Source organism: Castor canadensis, unplaced genomic scaffold, assembly GCF_047511655.1.
Source record: "Castor canadensis unplaced genomic scaffold, mCasCan1.hap1v2 HAP1_SCAFFOLD_228, whole genome shotgun sequence".
NCBI lineage: Eukaryota > Metazoa > Chordata > Mammalia > Rodentia > Castoridae > Castor > Castor canadensis.
The window spans coordinates 53,480-73,840 of NW_027395399.1; the positions used below are offsets into that span (position 1 = coordinate 53,480).

Consider the following 20,361-nt stretch of genomic DNA (forward strand, 5'->3'; position numbering starts at 1 on the left):
TCAAAGGGAGGGAGGGCCGCCGCTGGCGCCCAGTCGCCTGTGCCACCCTCCGGGTCTCAAAGCACTCCTCAGTCAGCTCAAGGACCGGGGCCACCTGGCCTTCGGGGTCACATGGGCTTGGGCACGACGGAAGGGACCGCTTGCCCCCGTGGAACAGACATTCTCCCCGTGGACAACCTCAGGTGCCGGGACCCTCTGCTCTGCCTTGGAAAACCCACCTTCTGCAATGTATGCCCAACGCAATCAGGCCGAGCAGATTGACCCCCTCGGCCCGGCCCCAGTGTGTGATGGGGCTCTGTGCGTGAGGGCTTGCTCTTCCCCACCTACACCAGGCACGGCATCTAACACACACACACACACACACACACACACCACGCAGAGACACCCAGACCACGCACGCACGCACGGGGACGCACCCTCCTCTCCCCCACCCCACACACGAGCAGCCGAAGGACAAGAGGGTATGGCTGGGGCCTGAGCGGGAACAAGCGAAGCCTTGGTTTGCGGCCCCTCGGCCAACTGCATCAGGATTTTTGTCTGGGCTCGGAGGCCAGAGGATCTCTGCCATTTGCTAGCAGGGCCAGGGATGGCAGGAGGGTGGGTACGGGGCTCAGCCAGGGCCAGTTCTGCTGGCACGATCCTGTAGCACGTGGCCGCGTAGCACGGGGCCGGGTCTGAAGGAGGCCAAGCAGGGGCACAAGACCCAGCAGCGGCACAGGGAAGAGGCCCAGGGCACCCAGGAGCAGACGAGACCCGGGAGTCGTGCGTGCTTGGCGTGGCCGCGGGCCCCGTGACGCCCGAGGACTCGAGTGCTCAGCCCCGTGTAGTGGCCGCGAAGGCCTGCCTGGGAGAAACGCCCCGGGAGGCCGGCAGGAACCCGGGATCGGAAGGGATGTGGAGGGGCCCCGGGTCGGAGGAGATGGCTTTGGCTGTGTTTGGTTTTGTTTCTTCTTCCCAAGATCCCGGGTGTGAAAGGGGCCAGAGGTGAAGTCCTGGGCTGGAAAGCCTCACGATTCAGCCCCGCAGCCCCAGGCCCTGAGTGTGGAGGAGGGCGGAGCGGGTCGGCGAAGGGCGCGGCTGCCGTTTTCCTGATGGGCTGGAGGGGCAGTGGCGCTTTCCGGACGAAGAGGACCGGAAGGGTCCCCGAGACCTCCGCTGGGAGCCACGCACCCACCCAAGGATACGGCTCCAGGAGGCGACGGAGGAGGGCGGCTGCTTGCCCTGGCCCGAGCTGTGCGTCCCCCGCCTTGGCCACAGCAGTGGACATTCCCAGAAGAACAAGCGCCCGAGAGCACTGAGAAATTTTCCCCCGAGAAAACTTGACCCTCGTCCTGGCAGCAGGACACCTCGGGAAGAAAGCCACCCAGCGGCCACCTGGGCGAGACCGGCTGCCCGAGCAGGCGCGCGGGGCCTCTGGCCGCTGGCCCCGGGCTGCCAGCCCCCACCCGGACTCCCAGCCGTGCCAGGAGAGCAGCGTGGAGACGCACGCCGGGGCCCTCGGCAGGCTCTTGGGGCTCCCGGAGGCGGCGGCTAGCGTCTACGGCCATACCACCCTGAACGCGCCCGATCTCGTCTGATCTCGGAAGCTAAGCAGGGTCGGGCCTGGTTAGTACTTGGATGGGAGACCGCCTGGGAATACCGGGTGCTGTAGGCTTTTGCTCCTCCCTCCCTCGCTGCTCCTTTTGTCTTCGGGGACTTCGCCACCACCCCCCCCACCACCACCACCACCCCCAGCACCACCACCACCACCACCACCACAACGACCCACCGTGACCACGACCCCGACCCCGTCCGGGCCACCCGCCAGACCCACGCACACCGAATCCTCACAGCTACGTCCCCGAATCCTCTCCCCTCCCCACACTCTCCTGGGGCGCGCGCCCGCGACACGGGTCACCAGCGAGGTTGGTCCCAGGCCACGTTGGGGACCGCTCCCCAACTGCCCTCCAGGCGGGCGGGGAGGGACGTGCGGAAGCCATGAGAAAGTGGGTCCTGCACCCCAGCGGGCCCCACAGCGGGACGCGCCACACCTGGGCTCGCCACAAGGTGGTGCACTGGGTCCAGGGCAAGACGCCAGGGGACAGAGAAGCAGGGAGCCTCAGTCGGGTGCTGCTCCACGTCGCGCTCCGTCGCTCAACCCAAGACAGGGCAGCCAGCGCGCGACCTCTACGTGGGATCCCGCCTCCCACGGCAGAGCCTGCGGTCACAGGGACAGAGGGCGCAGGCCGCCAGAGCTCCGGATGCCAGCGGCAGCTCCCCGTCCCGCTCAAAGGGAGGGAGGGCCGCCGCTGGCGCCCAGTCGCCTGTGCCACCCTCCGGGTCTCAAAGCACTCCTCAGTCAGCTCAAGGACCGGGGCCACCTGGCCTTCGGGGTCACATGGGCTTGGGCACGACGGAAGGGACCGCTTGCCCCCGTGGAACAGACATTCTCCCCGTGGACAACCTCAGGTGCCGGGACCCTCTGCTCCGCCTTGGAAAACCCACCTTCTGCAATGTATGCCCAACGCAATCAGGCCGAGCAGATTGACCCCCTCGGCCCGGCCCCAGTGTGTGATGGGGCTCTGTGCGTGAGGGCTTGCTCTTCCCCACCTACACCAGGCACGGCATCTAACACACACACACACACACACACACACACACCACGCAGAGACACCCAGACCACGCACGCACGCACGGGGACGCACCCTCCTCTCCCCCACCCCACACACGAGCAGCCGAAGGACAAGAGGGTATGGCTGGGGCCTGAGCGGGAACAAGCGAAGCCTTGGTTTGCGGCCCCTCGGCCAACTGCATCAGGATTTTTGTCTGGGCTCGGAGGCCAGAGGATCTCTGCCATTTGCTAGCAGGGCAAGGGATGGCAGGAGGGTGGGTACGGGGCTCAGCCAGGGCCAGTTCTGCTGGCACGATACTGTAGCACGTGGCCGTGTAGCACGGGGCCGGGTCTGAAGGAGGCCAAGCAGGGGCACAAGACCCAGCAGCGGCACAGGGAAGAGGCCCAGGGCACCCAGGAGCAGACGAGACCCGGGAGTCGTGCGTGCTTGGCGTGGCCGCGGGCCCCGTGACGCCCGAGGACTCGAGTGCTCAGCCCCGTGTAGTGGCCGCGAAGGCCTGCCTGGGAGAAACGCCCCGGGAGGCCGGCAGGAACCCGGGATCGGAAGGGATGTGGAGGGGCCCCGGGTCGGAGGAGATGGCTTTGGCTGTGTTTGGTTTTGTTTCTTCTTCCCAAGATCCCGGGTGTGAAAGGGGCCAGAGGTGAAGTCCTGGGCTGGAAAGCCTCACGATTCAGCCCCGCAGCCCCAGGCCCTGAGTGTGGAGGAGGGCGGAGCGGGTCGGCGAAGGGCGCGGCTGCCGTTTTCCTGATGGGCTGGAGGGGCAGTGGCGCTTTCCGGACGAAGAGGACCGGAAGGGTCCCCGAGACCTCCGCTGGGAGCCACGCACCCACCCAAGGATACGGCTCCAGGAGGCGACGGAGGAGGGCGGCTGCTTGCCCTGGCCCGAGCTGTGCGTCCCCCGCCTTGGCCACAGCAGTGGACATTCCCAGAAGAACAAGCGCCCGAGAGCACTGAGAAATTTTCCCCCGAGAAAACTTGACCCTCGTCCTGGCAGCAGGACACCTCGGGAAGAAAGCCACCCAGCGGCCACCTGGGCGAGACCGGCTGCCCGAGCAGGCGCGCGGGGCCTCTGGCCGCTGGCCCCGGGCTGCCAGCCCCCACCCGGACTCCCAGCCGTGCCAGGAGAGCAGCGTGGAGACGCACGCCGGGGCCCTCGGCAGGCTCTTGGGGCTCCCGGAGGCGGCGGCTAGCGTCTACGGCCATACCACCCTGAACGCGCCCGATCTCGTCTGATCTCGGAAGCTAAGCAGGGTCGGGCCTGGTTAGTACTTGGATGGGAGACCGCCTGGGAATACCGGGTGCTGTAGGCTTTTGCTCCTCCCTCCCTCGCTGCTCCTTTTGTCTTCGGGGACTTCGCCACCACCCCCCCCACCACCACCACCACCCCCAGCACCACCACCACCACCACCACCACAACGACCCACCGTGACCACGACCCCGACCCCGTCCGGGCCACCCGCCAGACCCACGCACACCGAATCCTCACAGCTACGTCCCCGAATCCTCTCCCCTCCCCACACTCTCCTGGGGCGCGCGCCCGCGACACGGGTCACCAGCGAGGTTGGTCCCAGGCCACGTTGGGGACCGCTCCCCAACTGCCCTCCAGGCGGGCGGGGAGGGACGTGCGGAAGCCATGAGAAAGTGGGTCCTGCACCCCAGCGGGCCCCACAGCGGGACGCGCCACACCTGGGCTCGCCACAAGGTGGTGCACTGGGTCCAGGGCAAGACGCCAGGGGACAGAGAAGCAGGGAGCCTCAGTCGGGTGCTGCTCCACGTCGCGCTCCGTCGCTCAACCCAAGACAGGGCAGCCAGCGCGCGACCTCTACGTGGGATCCCGCCTCCCACGGCAGAGCCTGCGGTCACAGGGACAGAGGGCGCAGGCCGCCAGAGCTCCGGATGCCAGCGGCAGCTCCCCGTCCCGCTCAAAGGGAGGGAGGGCCGCCGCTGGCGCCCAGTCGCCTGTGCCACCCTCCGGGTCTCAAAGCACTCCTCAGTCAGCTCAAGGACCGGGGCCACCTGGCCTTCGGGGTCACATGGGCTTGGGCACGACGGAAGGGACCGCTTGCCCCCGTGGAACAGACATTCTCCCCGTGGACAACCTCAGGTGCCGGGACCCTCTGCTCCGCCTTGGAAAACCCACCTTCTGCAATGTATGCCCAACGCAATCAGGCCGAGCAGATTGACCCCCTCGGCCCGGCCCCAGTGTGTGATGGGGCTCTGTGCGTGAGGGCTTGCTCTTCCCCACCTACACCAGGCACGGCATCTAACACACACACACACACACACACACACACACCACGCAGAGACACCCAGACCACGCACGCACGCACGGGGACGCACCCTCCTCTCCCCCACCCCACACACGAGCAGCCGAAGGACAAGAGGGTATGGCTGGGGCCTGAGCGGGAACAAGCGAAGCCTTGGTTTGCGGCCCCTCGGCCAACTGCATCAGGATTTTTGTCTGGGCTCGGAGGCCAGAGGATCTCTGCCATTTGCTAGCAGGGCCAGGGATGGCAGGAGGGTGGGTACGGGGCTCAGCCAGGGCCAGTTCTGCTGGCACGATCCTGTAGCACGTGGCCGCGTAGCACGGGGCCGGGTCTGAAGGAGGCCAAGCAGGGGCACAAGACCCAGCAGCGGCACAGGGAAGAGGCCCAGGGCACCCAGGAGCAGACGAGACCCGGGAGTCGTGCGTGCTTGGCGTGGCCGCGGGCCCCGTGACGCCCGAGGACTCGAGTGCTCAGCCCCGTGTAGTGGCCGCGAAGGCCTGCCTGGGAGAAACGCCCCGGGAGGCCGGCAGGAACCCGGGATCGGAAGGGATGTGGAGGGGCCCCGGGTCGGAGGAGATGGCTTTGGCTGTGTTTGGTTTTGTTTCTTCTTCCCAAGATCCCGGGTGTGAAAGGGGCCAGAGGTGAAGTCCTGGGCTGGAAAGCCTCACGATTCAGCCCCGCAGCCCCAGGCCCTGAGTGTGGAGGAGGGCGGAGCGGGTCGGCGAAGGGCGCGGCTGCCGTTTTCCTGATGGGCTGGAGGGGCAGTGGCGCTTTCCGGACGAAGAGGACCGGAAGGGTCCCCGAGACCTCCGCTGGGAGCCACGCACCCACCCAAGGATACGGCTCCAGGAGGCGACGGAGGAGGGCGGCTGCTTGCCCTGGCCCGAGCTGTGCGTCCCCCGCCTTGGCCACAGCAGTGGACATTCCCAGAAGAACAAGCGCCCGAGAGCACTGAGAAATTTTCCCCCGAGAAAACTTGACCCTCGTCCTGGCAGCAGGACACCTCGGGAAGAAAGCCACCCAGCGGCCACCTGGGCGAGACCGGCTGCCCGAGCAGGCGCGCGGGGCCTCTGGCCGCTGGCCCCGGGCTGCCAGCCCCCACCCGGACTCCCAGCCGTGCCAGGAGAGCAGCGTGGAGACGCACGCCGGGGCCCTCGGCAGGCTCTTGGGGCTCCCGGAGGCGGCGGCTAGCGTCTACGGCCATACCACCCTGAACGCGCCCGATCTCGTCTGATCTCGGAAGCTAAGCAGGGTCGGGCCTGGTTAGTACTTGGATGGGAGACCGCCTGGGAATACCGGGTGCTGTAGGCTTTTGCTCCTCCCTCCCTCGCTGCTCCTTTTGTCTTCGGGGACTTCGCCACCACCCCCCCCACCACCACCACCACCCCCAGCACCACCACCACCACCACCACCACAACGACCCACCGTGACCACGACCCCGACCCCGTCCGGGCCACCCGCCAGACCCACGCACACCGAATCCTCACAGCTACGTCCCCGAATCCTCTCCCCTCCCCACACTCTCCTGGGGCGCGCGCCCGCGACACGGGTCACCAGCGAGGTTGGTCCCAGGCCACGTTGGGGACCGCTCCCCAACTGCCCTCCAGGCGGGCGGGGAGGGACGTGCGGAAGCCATGAGAAAGTGGGTCCTGCACCCCAGCGGGCCCCACAGCGGGACGCGCCACACCTGGGCTCGCCACAAGGTGGTGCACTGGGTCCAGGGCAAGACGCCAGGGGACAGAGAAGCAGGGAGCCTCAGTCGGGTGCTGCTCCACGTCGCGCTCCGTCGCTCAACCCAAGACAGGGCAGCCAGCGCGCGACCTCTACGTGGGATCCCGCCTCCCACGGCAGAGCCTGCGGTCACAGGGACAGAGGGCGCAGGCCGCCAGAGCTCCGGATGCCAGCGGCAGCTCCCCGTCCCGCTCAAAGGGAGGGAGGGCCGCCGCTGGCGCCCAGTCGCCTGTGCCACCCTCCGGGTCTCAAAGCACTCCTCAGTCAGCTCAAGGACCGGGGCCACCTGGCCTTCGGGGTCACATGGGCTTGGGCACGACGGAAGGGACCGCTTGCCCCCGTGGAACAGACATTCTCCCCGTGGACAACCTCAGGTGCCGGGACCCTCTGCTCCGCCTTGGAAAACCCACCTTCTGCAATGTATGCCCAACGCAATCAGGCCGAGCAGATTGACCCCCTCGGCCCGGCCCCAGTGTGTGATGGGGCTCTGTGCGTGAGGGCTTGCTCTTCCCCACCTACACCAGGCACGGCATCTAACACACACACACACACACACACACACACACACCACGCAGAGACACCCAGACCACGCACGCACGCACGGGGACGCACCCTCCTCTCCCCCACCCCACACACGAGCAGCCGAAGGACAAGAGGGTATGGCTGGGGCCTGAGCGGGAACAAGCGAAGCCTTGGTTTGCGGCCCCTCGGCCAACTGCATCAGGATTTTTGTCTGGGCTCGGAGGCCAGAGGATCTCTGCCATTTGCTAGCAGGGCCAGGGATGGCAGGAGGGTGGGTACGGGGCTCAGCCAGGGCCAGTTCTGCTGGCACGATCCTGTAGCACGTGGCCGCGTAGCACGGGGCCGGGTCTGAAGGAGGCCAAGCAGGGGCACAAGACCCAGCAGCGGCACAGGGAAGAGGCCCAGGGCACCCAGGAGCAGACGAGACCCGGGAGTCGTGCGTGCTTGGCGTGGCCGCGGGCCCCGTGACGCCCGAGGACTCGAGTGCTCAGCCCCGTGTAGTGGCCGCGAAGGCCTGCCTGGGAGAAACGCCCCGGGAGGCCGGCAGGAACCCGGGATCGGAAGGGATGTGGAGGGGCCCCGGGTCGGAGGAGATGGCTTTGGCTGTGTTTGGTTTTGTTTCTTCTTCCCAAGATCCCGGGTGTGAAAGGGGCCAGAGGTGAAGTCCTGGGCTGGAAAGCCTCACGATTCAGCCCCGCAGCCCCAGGCCCTGAGTGTGGAGGAGGGCGGAGCGGGTCGGCGAAGGGCGCGGCTGCCGTTTTCCTGATGGGCTGGAGGGGCAGTGGCGCTTTCCGGACGAAGAGGACCGGAAGGGTCCCCGAGACCTCCGCTGGGAGCCACGCACCCACCCAAGGATACGGCTCCAGGAGGCGACGGAGGAGGGCGGCTGCTTGCCCTGGCCCGAGCTGTGCGTCCCCCGCCTTGGCCACAGCAGTGGACATTCCCAGAAGAACAAGCGCCCGAGAGCACTGAGAAATTTTCCCCCGAGAAAACTTGACCCTCGTCCTGGCAGCAGGACACCTCGGGAAGAAAGCCACCCAGCGGCCACCTGGGCGAGACCGGCTGCCCGAGCAGGCGCGCGGGGCCTCTGGCCGCTGGCCCCGGGCTGCCAGCCCCCACCCGGACTCCCAGCCGTGCCAGGAGAGCAGCGTGGAGACGCACGCCGGGGCCCTCGGCAGGCTCTTGGGGCTCCCGGAGGCGGCGGCTAGCGTCTACGGCCATACCACCCTGAACGCGCCCGATCTCGTCTGATCTCGGAAGCTAAGCAGGGTCGGGCCTGGTTAGTACTTGGATGGGAGACCGCCTGGGAATACCGGGTGCTGTAGGCTTTTGCTCCTCCCTCCCTCGCTGCTCCTTTTGTCTTCGGGGACTTCGCCACCACCCCCCCCACCACCACCACCACCCCCAGCACCACCACCACCACCACCACCACAACGACCCACCGTGACCACGACCCCGACCCCGTCCGGGCCACCCGCCAGACCCACGCACACCGAATCCTCACAGCTACGTCCCCGAATCCTCTCCCCTCCCCACACTCTCCTGGGGCGCGCGCCCGCGACACGGGTCACCAGCGAGGTTGGTCCCAGGCCACGTTGGGGACCGCTCCCCAACTGCCCTCCAGGCGGGCGGGGAGGGACGTGCGGAAGCCATGAGAAAGTGGGTCCTGCACCCCAGCGGGCCCCACAGCGGGACGCGCCACACCTGGGCTCGCCACAAGGTGGTGCACTGGGTCCAGGGCAAGACGCCAGGGGACAGAGAAGCAGGGAGCCTCAGTCGGGTGCTGCTCCACGTCGCGCTCCGTCGCTCAACCCAAGACAGGGCAGCCAGCGCGCGACCTCTACGTGGGATCCCGCCTCCCACGGCAGAGCCTGCGGTCACAGGGACAGAGGGCGCAGGCCGCCAGAGCTCCGGATGCCAGCGGCAGCTCCCCGTCCCGCTCAAAGGGAGGGAGGGCCGCCGCTGGCGCCCAGTCGCCTGTGCCACCCTCCGGGTCTCAAAGCACTCCTCAGTCAGCTCAAGGACCGGGGCCACCTGGCCTTCGGGGTCACATGGGCTTGGGCACGACGGAAGGGACCGCTTGCCCCCGTGGAACAGACATTCTCCCCGTGGACAACCTCAGGTGCCGGGACCCTCTGCTCCGCCTTGGAAAACCCACCTTCTGCAATGTATGCCCAACGCAATCAGGCCGAGCAGATTGACCCCCTCGGCCCGGCCCCAGTGTGTGATGGGGCTCTGTGCGTGAGGGCTTGCTCTTCCCCACCTACACCAGGCACGGCATCTAACACACACACACACACACACACACACACACCACGCAGAGACACCCAGACCACGCACGCACGCACGGGGACGCACCCTCCTCTCCCCCACCCCACACACGAGCAGCCGAAGGACAAGAGGGTATGGCTGGGGCCTGAGCGGGAACAAGCGAAGCCTTGGTTTGCGGCCCCTCGGCCAACTGCATCAGGATTTTTGTCTGGGCTCGGAGGCCAGAGGATCTCTGCCATTTGCTAGCAGGGCCAGGGATGGCAGGAGGGTGGGTACGGGGCTCAGCCAGGGCCAGTTCTGCTGGCACGATCCTGTAGCACGTGGCCGCGTAGCACGGGGCCGGGTCTGAAGGAGGCCAAGCAGGGGCACAAGACCCAGCAGCGGCACAGGGAAGAGGCCCAGGGCACCCAGGAGCAGACGAGACCCGGGAGTCGTGCGTGCTTGGCGTGGCCGCGGGCCCCGTGACGCCCGAGGACTCGAGTGCTCAGCCCCGTGTAGTGGCCGCGAAGGCCTGCCTGGGAGAAACGCCCCGGGAGGCCGGCAGGAACCCGGGATCGGAAGGGATGTGGAGGGGCCCCGGGTCGGAGGAGATGGCTTTGGCTGTGTTTGGTTTTGTTTCTTCTTCCCAAGATCCCGGGTGTGAAAGGGGCCAGAGGTGAAGTCCTGGGCTGGAAAGCCTCACGATTCAGCCCCGCAGCCCCAGGCCCTGAGTGTGGAGGAGGGCGGAGCGGGTCGGCGAAGGGCGCGGCTGCCGTTTTCCTGATGGGCTGGAGGGGCAGTGGCGCTTTCCGGACGAAGAGGACCGGAAGGGTCCCCGAGACCTCCGCTGGGAGCCACGCACCCACCCAAGGATACGGCTCCAGGAGGCGACGGAGGAGGGCGGCTGCTTGCCCTGGCCCGAGCTGTGCGTCCCCCGCCTTGGCCACAGCAGTGGACATTCCCAGAAGAACAAGCGCCCGAGAGCACTGAGAAATTTTCCCCCGAGAAAACTTGACCCTCGTCCTGGCAGCAGGACACCTCGGGAAGAAAGCCACCCAGCGGCCACCTGGGCGAGACCGGCTGCCCGAGCAGGCGCGCGGGGCCTCTGGCCGCTGGCCCCGGGCTGCCAGCCCCCACCCGGACTCCCAGCCGTGCCAGGAGAGCAGCGTGGAGACGCACGCCGGGGCCCTCGGCAGGCTCTTGGGGCTCCCGGAGGCGGCGGCTAGCGTCTACGGCCATACCACCCTGAACGCGCCCGATCTCGTCTGATCTCGGAAGCTAAGCAGGGTCGGGCCTGGTTAGTACTTGGATGGGAGACCGCCTGGGAATACCGGGTGCTGTAGGCTTTTGCTCCTCCCTCCCTCGCTGCTCCTTTTGTCTTCGGGGACTTCGCCACCACCCCCCCCACCACCACCACCACCCCCAGCACCACCACCACCACCACCACCACAACGACCCACCGTGACCACGACCCCGACCCCGTCCGGGCCACCCGCCAGACCCACGCACACCGAATCCTCACAGCTACGTCCCCGAATCCTCTCCCCTCCCCACACTCTCCTGGGGCGCGCGCCCGCGACACGGGTCACCAGCGAGGTTGGTCCCAGGCCACGTTGGGGACCGCTCCCCAACTGCCCTCCAGGCGGGCGGGGAGGGACGTGCGGAAGCCATGAGAAAGTGGGTCCTGCACCCCAGCGGGCCCCACAGCGGGACGCGCCACACCTGGGCTCGCCACAAGGTGGTGCACTGGGTCCAGGGCAAGACGCCAGGGGACAGAGAAGCAGGGAGCCTCAGTCGGGTGCTGCTCCACGTCGCGCTCCGTCGCTCAACCCAAGACAGGGCAGCCAGCGCGCGACCTCTACGTGGGATCCCGCCTCCCACGGCAGAGCCTGCGGTCACAGGGACAGAGGGCGCAGGCCGCCAGAGCTCCGGATGCCAGCGGCAGCTCCCCGTCCCGCTCAAAGGGAGGGAGGGCCGCCGCTGGCGCCCAGTCGCCTGTGCCACCCTCCGGGTCTCAAAGCACTCCTCAGTCAGCTCAAGGACCGGGGCCACCTGGCCTTCGGGGTCACATGGGCTTGGGCACGACGGAAGGGACCGCTTGCCCCCGTGGAACAGACATTCTCCCCGTGGACAACCTCAGGTGCCGGGACCCTCTGCTCCGCCTTGGAAAACCCACCTTCTGCAATGTATGCCCAACGCAATCAGGCCGAGCAGATTGACCCCCTCGGCCCGGCCCCAGTGTGTGATGGGGCTCTGTGCGTGAGGGCTTGCTCTTCCCCACCTACACCAGGCACGGCATCTAACACACACACACACACACACACACACACACACCACGCAGAGACACCCAGACCACGCACGCACGCACGGGGACGCACCCTCCTCTCCCCCACCCCACACACGAGCAGCCGAAGGACAAGAGGGTATGGCTGGGGCCTGAGCGGGAACAAGCGAAGCCTTGGTTTGCGGCCCCTCGGCCAACTGCATCAGGATTTTTGTCTGGGCTCGGAGGCCAGAGGATCTCTGCCATTTGCTAGCAGGGCCAGGGATGGCAGGAGGGTGGGTACGGGGCTCAGCCAGGGCCAGTTCTGCTGGCACGATCCTGTAGCACGTGGCCGCGTAGCACGGGGCCGGGTCTGAAGGAGGCCAAGCAGGGGCACAAGACCCAGCAGCGGCACAGGGAAGAGGCCCAGGGCACCCAGGAGCAGACGAGACCCGGGAGTCGTGCGTGCTTGGCGTGGCCGCGGGCCCCGTGACGCCCGAGGACTCGAGTGCTCAGCCCCGTGTAGTGGCCGCGAAGGCCTGCCTGGGAGAAACGCCCCGGGAGGCCGGCAGGAACCCGGGATCGGAAGGGATGTGGAGGGGCCCCGGGTCGGAGGAGATGGCTTTGGCTGTGTTTGGTTTTGTTTCTTCTTCCCAAGATCCCGGGTGTGAAAGGGGCCAGAGGTGAAGTCCTGGGCTGGAAAGCCTCACGATTCAGCCCCGCAGCCCCAGGCCCTGAGTGTGGAGGAGGGCGGAGCGGGTCGGCGAAGGGCGCGGCTGCCGTTTTCCTGATGGGCTGGAGGGGCAGTGGCGCTTTCCGGACGAAGAGGACCGGAAGGGTCCCCGAGACCTCCGCTGGGAGCCACGCACCCACCCAAGGATACGGCTCCAGGAGGCGACGGAGGAGGGCGGCTGCTTGCCCTGGCCCGAGCTGTGCGTCCCCCGCCTTGGCCACAGCAGTGGACATTCCCAGAAGAACAAGCGCCCGAGAGCACTGAGAAATTTTCCCCCGAGAAAACTTGACCCTCGTCCTGGCAGCAGGACACCTCGGGAAGAAAGCCACCCAGCGGCCACCTGGGCGAGACCGGCTGCCCGAGCAGGCGCGCGGGGCCTCTGGCCGCTGGCCCCGGGCTGCCAGCCCCCACCCGGACTCCCAGCCGTGCCAGGAGAGCAGCGTGGAGACGCACGCCGGGGCCCTCGGCAGGCTCTTGGGGCTCCCGGAGGCGGCGGCTAGCGTCTACGGCCATACCACCCTGAACGCGCCCGATCTCGTCTGATCTCGGAAGCTAAGCAGGGTCGGGCCTGGTTAGTACTTGGATGGGAGACCGCCTGGGAATACCGGGTGCTGTAGGCTTTTGCTCCTCCCTCCCTCGCTGCTCCTTTTGTCTTCGGGGACTTCGCCACCACCCCCCCCACCACCACCACCACCCCCAGCACCACCACCACCACCACCACCACAACGACCCACCGTGACCACGACCCCGACCCCGTCCGGGCCACCCGCCAGACCCACGCACACCGAATCCTCACAGCTACGTCCCCGAATCCTCTCCCCTCCCCACACTCTCCTGGGGCGCGCGCCCGCGACACGGGTCACCAGCGAGGTTGGTCCCAGGCCACGTTGGGGACCGCTCCCCAACTGCCCTCCAGGCGGGCGGGGAGGGACGTGCGGAAGCCATGAGAAAGTGGGTCCTGCACCCCAGCGGGCCCCACAGCGGGACGCGCCACACCTGGGCTCGCCACAAGGTGGTGCACTGGGTCCAGGGCAAGACGCCAGGGGACAGAGAAGCAGGGAGCCTCAGTCGGGTGCTGCTCCACGTCGCGCTCCGTCGCTCAACCCAAGACAGGGCAGCCAGCGCGCGACCTCTACGTGGGATCCCGCCTCCCACGGCAGAGCCTGCGGTCACAGGGACAGAGGGCGCAGGCCGCCAGAGCTCCGGATGCCAGCGGCAGCTCCCCGTCCCGCTCAAAGGGAGGGAGGGCCGCCGCTGGCGCCCAGTCGCCTGTGCCACCCTCCGGGTCTCAAAGCACTCCTCAGTCAGCTCAAGGACCGGGGCCACCTGGCCTTCGGGGTCACATGGGCTTGGGCACGACGGAAGGGACCGCTTGCCCCCGTGGAACAGACATTCTCCCCGTGGACAACCTCAGGTGCCGGGACCCTCTGCTCCGCCTTGGAAAACCCACCTTCTGCAATGTATGCCCAACGCAATCAGGCCGAGCAGATTGACCCCCTCGGCCCGGCCCCAGTGTGTGATGGGGCTCTGTGCGTGAGGGCTTGCTCTTCCCCACCTACACCAGGCACGGCATCTAACACACACACACACACACACACACACACACCACGCAGAGACACCCAGACCACGCACGCACGCACGGGGACGCACCCTCCTCTCCCCCACCCCACACACGAGCAGCCGAAGGACAAGAGGGTATGGCTGGGGCCTGAGCGGGAACAAGCGAAGCCTTGGTTTGCGGCCCCTCGGCCAACTGCATCAGGATTTTTGTCTGGGCTCGGAGGCCAGAGGATCTCTGCCATTTGCTAGCAGGGCCAGGGATGGCAGGAGGGTGGGTACGGGGCTCAGCCAGGGCCAGTTCTGCTGGCACGATCCTGTAGCACGTGGCCGCGTAGCACGGGGCCGGGTCTGAAGGAGGCCAAGCAGGGGCACAAGACCCAGCAGCGGCACAGGGAAGAGGCCCAGGGCACCCAGGAGCAGACGAGACCCGGGAGTCGTGCGTGCTTGGCGTGGCCGCGGGCCCCGTGACGCCCGAGGACTCGAGTGCTCAGCCCCGTGTAGTGGCCGCGAAGGCCTGCCTGGGAGAAACGCCCCGGGAGGCCGGCAGGAACCCGGGATCGGAAGGGATGTGGAGGGGCCCCGGGTCGGAGGAGATGGCTTTGGCTGTGTTTGGTTTTGTTTCTTCTTCCCAAGATCCCGGGTGTGAAAGGGGCCAGAGGTGAAGTCCTGGGCTGGAAAGCCTCACGATTCAGCCCCGCAGCCCCAGGCCCTGAGTGTGGAGGAGGGCGGAGCGGGTCGGCGAAGGGCGCGGCTGCCGTTTTCCTGATGGGCTGGAGGGGCAGTGGCGCTTTCCGGACGAAGAGGACCGGAAGGGTCCCCGAGACCTCCGCTGGGAGCCACGCACCCACCCAAGGATACGGCTCCAGGAGGCGACGGAGGAGGGCGGCTGCTTGCCCTGGCCCGAGCTGTGCGTCCCCCGCCTTGGCCACAGCAGTGGACATTCCCAGAAGAACAAGCGCCCGAGAGCACTGAGAAATTTTCCCCCGAGAAAACTTGACCCTCGTCCTGGCAGCAGGACACCTCGGGAAGAAAGCCACCCAGCGGCCACCTGGGCGAGACCGGCTGCCCGAGCAGGCGCGCGGGGCCTCTGGCCGCTGGCCCCGGGCTGCCAGCCCCCACCCGGACTCCCAGCCGTGCCAGGAGAGCAGCGTGGAGACGCACGCCGGGGCCCTCGGCAGGCTCTTGGGGCTCCCGGAGGCGGCGGCTAGCGTCTACGGCCATACCACCCTGAACGCGCCCGATCTCGTCTGATCTCGGAAGCTAAGCAGGGTCGGGCCTGGTTAGTACTTGGATGGGAGACCGCCTGGGAATACCGGGTGCTGTAGGCTTTTGCTCCTCCCTCCCTCGCTGCTCCTTTTGTCTTCGGGGACTTCGCCACCACCCCCCCCACCACCACCACCACCCCCAGCACCACCACCACCACCACCACCACAACGACCCACCGTGACCACGACCCCGACCCCGTCCGGGCCACCCGCCAGACCCACGCACACCGAATCCTCACAGCTACGTCCCCGAATCCTCTCCCCTCCCCACACTCTCCTGGGGCGCGCGCCCGCGACACGGGTCACCAGCGAGGTTGGTCCCAGGCCACGTTGGGGACCGCTCCCCAACTGCCCTCCAGGCGGGCGGGGAGGGACGTGCGGAAGCCATGAGAAAGTGGGTCCTGCACCCCAGCGGGCCCCACAGCGGGACGCGCCACACCTGGGCTCGCCACAAGGTGGTGCACTGGGTCCAGGGCAAGACGCCAGGGGACAGAGAAGCAGGGAGCCTCAGTCGGGTGCTGCTCCACGTCGCGCTCCGTCGCTCAACCCAAGACAGGGCAGCCAGCGCGCGACCTCTACGTGGGATCCCGCCTCCCACGGCAGAGCCTGCGGTCACAGGGACAGAGGGCGCAGGCCGCCAGAGCTCCGGATGCCAGCGGCAGCTCCCCGTCCCGCTCAAAGGGAGGGAGGGCCGCCGCTGGCGCCCAGTCGCCTGTGCCACCCTCCGGGTCTCAAAGCACTCCTCAGTCAGCTCAAGGACCGGGGCCACCTGGCCTTCGGGGTCACATGGGCTTGGGCACGACGGAAGGGACCGCTTGCCCCCGTGGAACAGACATTCTCCCCGTGGACAACCTCAGGTGCCGGGACCCTCTGCTCCGCCTTGGAAAACCCACCTTCTGCAATGTATGCCCAACGCAATCAGGCCGAGCAGATTGACCCCCTCGGCCCGGCCCCAGTGTGTGATGGGGCTCTGTGCGTGAGGGCTTGCTCTTCCCCACCTACACCAGGCACGGCATCTAACACACACACACACACACACACACACACCACGCAGAGACACCCAGACCACGCACGCACGCACGGGGACGCACCCTCCTCTCCCCCACCCCACACACGAGCAGCCGAAGGACAAGAGGGTATGGCTGGGGCCTGAGCGGGAACAAGCGAAGCCTTGGTTTGCGGCCCCTCGGCCAACTGCATCAGGATTTTTGTCTGGGCTCGGAGGCCAGAGGATCTCTGCCATTTGCTAGCAGGGCCAGGGATGGCAGGAGGGTGGGTACGGGGCTCAGCCAGGGCCAGTTCTGCTGGCACGATCCTGTAGCACGTGGCCGCGTAGCACGGGGCCGGGTCTGAAGGAGGCCAAGCAGGGGCACAAGACCCAGCAGCGGCACAGGGAAGAGGCCCAGGGCACCCAGGAGCAGACGAGACCCGGGAGTCGTGCGTGCTTGGCGTGGCCGCGGGCCCCGTGACGCCCGAGGACTCGAGTGCTCAGCCCCGTGTAGTGGCCGCGAAGGCCTGCCTGGGAGAAACGCCCCGGGAGGCCGGCAGGAACCCGGGATCGGAAGGGATGTGGAGGGGCCCCGGGTCGGAGGAGATGGCTTTGGCTGTGTTTGGTTTTGTTTCTTCTTCCCAAGATCCCGGGTGTGAAAGGGGCCAGAGGTGAAGTCCTGGGCTGGAAAGCCTCACGATTCAGCCCCGCAGCCCCAGGCCCTGAGTGTGGAGGAGGGCGGAGCGGGTGGGCGAAGGGCGCGGCTGCCGTTTTCCTGATGGGCTGGAGGGGCAGTGGCGCTTTCCGGACGAAGAGGACCGGAAGGGTCCCCGAGACCTCCGCTGGGAGCCACGCACCCACCCAAGGATACGGCTCCAGGAGGCGACGGAGGAGGGCGGCTGCTTGCCCTGGCCCGAGCTGTGCGTCCCCCGCCTTGGCCACAGCAGTGGACATTCCCAGAAGAACAAGCGCCCGAGAGCACTGAGAAATTTTCCCCCGAGAAAACTTGACCCTCGTCCTGGCAGCAGGACACCTCGGGAAGAAAGCCACCCAGCGGCCACCTGGGCGAGACCGGCTGCCCGAGCAGGCGCGCGGGGCCTCTGGCCGCTGGCCCCGGGCTGCCAGCCCCCACCCGGACTCCCAGCCGTGCCAGGAGAGCAGCGTGGAGACGCACGCCGGGGCCCTCGGCAGGCTCTTGGGGCTCCCGGAGGCGGCGGCTAGCGTCTACGGCCATACCACCCTGAACGCGCCCGATCTCGTCTGATCTCGGAAGCTAAGCAGGGTCGGGCCTGGTTAGTACTTGGATGGGAGACCGCCTGGGAATACCGGGTGCTGTAGGCTTTTGCTCCTCCCTCCCTCGCTGCTCCTTTTGTCTTCGGGGACTTCGCCACCACCCCCCCCACCACCACCACCACCCCCAGCACCACCACCACCACCACCACCACAACGACCCACCGTGACCACGACCCCGACCCCGTCCGGGCCACCCGCCAGACCCACGCACACCGAATCCTCACAGCTACGTCCCCGAATCCTCTCCCCTCCCCACACTCTCCTGGGGCGCGCGCCCGCGACACGGGTCACCAGCGAGGTTGGTCCCAGGCCACGTTGGGGACCGCTCCCCAACTGCCCTCCAGGCGGGCGGGGAGGGACGTGCGGAAGCCATGAGAAAGTGGGTCCTGCACCCCAGCGGGCCCCACAGCGGGACGCGCCACACCTGGGCTCGCCACAAGGTGGTGCACTGGGTCCAGGGCAAGACGCCAGGGGACAGAGAAGCAGGGAGCCTCAGTCGGGTGCTGCTCCACGTCGCGCTCCGTCGCTCAACCCAAGACAGGGCAGCCAGCGCGCGACCTCTACGTGGGATCCCGCCTCCCACGGCAGAGCCTGCGGTCACAGGGACAGAGGGCGCAGGCCGCCAGAGCTCCGGATGCCAGCGGCAGCTCCCCGTCCCGCTCAAAGGGAGGGAGGGCCGCCGCTGGCGCCCAGTCGCCTGTGCCACCCTCCGGGTCTCAAAGCACTCCTCAGTCAGCTCAAGGACCGGGGCCACCTGGCCTTCGGGGTCACATGGGCTTGGGCACGACGGAAGGGACCGCTTGCCCCCGTGGAACAGACATTCTCCCCGTGGACAACCTCAGGTGCCGGGACCCTCTGCTCCGCCTTGGAAAACCCACCTTCTGCAATGTATGCCCAACGCAATCAGGCCGAGCAGATTGACCCCCTCGGCCCGGCCCCAGTGTGTGATGGGGCTCTGTGCGTGAGGGCTTGCTCTTCCCCACCTACACCAGGCACGGCATCTAACACACACACACACACACACACACACACCACGCAGAGACACCCAGACCACGCACGCACGCACGGGGACGCACCCTCCTCTCCCCCACCCCACACACGAGCAGCCGAAGGACAAGAGGGTATGGCTGGGGCCTGAGCGGGAACAAGCGAAGCCTTGGTTTGCGGCCCCTCGGCCAACTGCATCAGGATTTTTGTCTGGGCTCGGAGGCCAGAGGATCTCTGCCATTTGCTAGCAGGGCCAGGGATGGCAGGAGGGTGGGTACGGGGCTCAGCCAGGGCCAGTTCTGCTGGCACGATCCTGTAGCACGTGGCCGCGTAGCACGGGGCCGGGTCTGAAGGAGGCCAAGCAGGGGCACAAGACCCAGCAGCGGCACAGGGAAGAGGCCCAGGGCACCCAGGAGCAGACGAGACCCGGGAGTCGTGCGTGCTTGGCGTGGCCGCGGGCCCCGTGACGCCCGAGGACTCGAGTGCTCAGCCCCGTGTAGTGGCCGCGAAGGCCTGCCTGGGAGAAACGCCCCGGGAGGCCGGCAGGAACCCGGGATCGGAAGGGATGTGGAGGGGCCCCGGGTCGGAGGAGATGGCTTTGGCTGTGTTTGGTTTTGTTTCTTCTTCCCAAGATCCCGGGTGTGAAAGGGGCCAGAGGTGAAGTCCTGGGCTGGAAAGCCTCACGATTCAGCCCCGCAGCCCCAGGCCCTGAGTGTGGAGGAGGGCGGAGCGGGTCGGCGAAGGGCGCGGCTGCCGTTTTCCTGATGGGCTGGAGGGGCAGTGTCGCTTTCCGGACGAAGAGGACCGGAAGGGTCCCCGAGACCTCCGCTGGGAGCCACGCACCCACCCAAGGATACGGCTCCAGGAGGCGACGGAGGAGGGCGGCTGCTTGCCCTGGCCCGAGCTGTGCGTCCCCCGCCTTGGCCACAGCAGTGGACATTCCCAGAAGAACAAGCGCCCGAGAGCACTGAGAAATTTTCCCCCGAGAAAACTTGACCCTCGTCCTGGCAGCAGGACACCTCGGGAAGAAAGCCACCCAGCGGCCACCTGGGCGAGACCGGCTGCCCGAGCAGGCGCGCGGGGCCTCTGGCCGCTGGCCCCGGGCTGCCAGCCCCCACCCGGACTCCCAGCCGTGCCAGGAGAGCAGCGTGGAGACGCACGCCGGGGCCCTCGGCAGGCTCTTGGGGCTCCCGGAGGCGGCGGCTAGCGTCTACGGCCATACCACCCTGAACGCGCCCGATCTCGTCTGATCTCGGAAGCTAAGCAGGGTCGGGCCTGGTTAGTACTTGGATGGGAGACCGCCTGGGAATACCGGGTGCTGTAGGCTTTTGCTCCTCCCTCCCTCGCTGCTCCTTTTGTCTTCGGGGACTTCGCCACCACCCCCCCCACCACCACCACCACCCCCAGCACCACCACCACCACCACCACCACAACGACCCACCGTGACCACGACCCCGACCCCGTCCGGGCCACCCGCCAGACCCACGCACACCGAATCCTCACAGCTACGTCCCCGAATCCTCTCCCCTCCCCACACTCTCCTGGGGCGCGCGCCCGCGACACGGGTCACCAGCGAGGTTGGTCCCAGGCCACGTTGGGGACCGCTCCCCAACTGCCCTCCAGGCGGGCGGGGAGGGACGTGCGGAAGCCATGAGAAAGTGGGTCCTGCACCCCAGCGGGCCCCACAGCGGGACGCGCCACACCTGGGCTCGCCACAAGGTGGTGCACTGGGTCCAGGGCAAGACGCCAGGGGACAGAGAAGCAGGGAGCCTCAGTCGGGTGCTGCTCCACGTCGCGCTCCGTCGCTCAACCCAAGACAGGGCAGCCAGCGCGCGACCTCTACGTGGGATCCCGCCTCCCACGGCAGAGCCTGCGGTCACAGGGACAGAG

The 20,361-nt window shown here is 67.8% G+C and overlaps 9 non-coding genes across 9 annotated transcripts; all 9 read left to right on the forward strand.

The window, feature by feature from the left end:
- Positions 1–1,535: 1,535 nt before the first annotated feature.
- LOC141420464 (5S ribosomal RNA) lies at positions 1,536–1,654 on the forward strand. Its single transcript, XR_012445004.1, has one exon. It is a non-coding gene; the product is annotated as a 5S ribosomal RNA (ribosomal RNA).
- Positions 1,655–3,803: 2,149 nt separating this feature from the next.
- On the forward strand, positions 3,804–3,922 carry LOC141420465 (5S ribosomal RNA). Its single transcript, XR_012445005.1, has one exon. It is a non-coding gene; the product is annotated as a 5S ribosomal RNA (ribosomal RNA).
- A 2,149-nt stretch (positions 3,923–6,071) lies between these two features.
- Positions 6,072–6,190, forward strand: LOC141420466 (5S ribosomal RNA). Its single transcript, XR_012445006.1, has one exon. It is a non-coding gene; the product is annotated as a 5S ribosomal RNA (ribosomal RNA).
- Positions 6,191–8,341: 2,151 nt separating this feature from the next.
- Positions 8,342–8,460, forward strand: LOC141420467 (5S ribosomal RNA). Its single transcript, XR_012445007.1, has one exon. It is a non-coding gene; the product is annotated as a 5S ribosomal RNA (ribosomal RNA).
- A 2,149-nt stretch (positions 8,461–10,609) lies between these two features.
- On the forward strand, positions 10,610–10,728 carry LOC141420468 (5S ribosomal RNA). Its single transcript, XR_012445008.1, has one exon. It is a non-coding gene; the product is annotated as a 5S ribosomal RNA (ribosomal RNA).
- A 2,151-nt stretch (positions 10,729–12,879) lies between these two features.
- On the forward strand, positions 12,880–12,998 carry LOC141420470 (5S ribosomal RNA). Its single transcript, XR_012445010.1, has one exon. It is a non-coding gene; the product is annotated as a 5S ribosomal RNA (ribosomal RNA).
- Positions 12,999–15,147: 2,149 nt separating this feature from the next.
- Positions 15,148–15,266, forward strand: LOC141420471 (5S ribosomal RNA). The gene has a single exon (XR_012445011.1). It is a non-coding gene; the product is annotated as a 5S ribosomal RNA (ribosomal RNA).
- Positions 15,267–17,413: 2,147 nt separating this feature from the next.
- LOC141420472 (5S ribosomal RNA) lies at positions 17,414–17,532 on the forward strand. Its single transcript, XR_012445012.1, has one exon. It is a non-coding gene; the product is annotated as a 5S ribosomal RNA (ribosomal RNA).
- A 2,147-nt stretch (positions 17,533–19,679) lies between these two features.
- On the forward strand, positions 19,680–19,798 carry LOC141420473 (5S ribosomal RNA). The gene has a single exon (XR_012445013.1). It is a non-coding gene; the product is annotated as a 5S ribosomal RNA (ribosomal RNA).
- Positions 19,799–20,361: the final 563 nt, after the last annotated feature.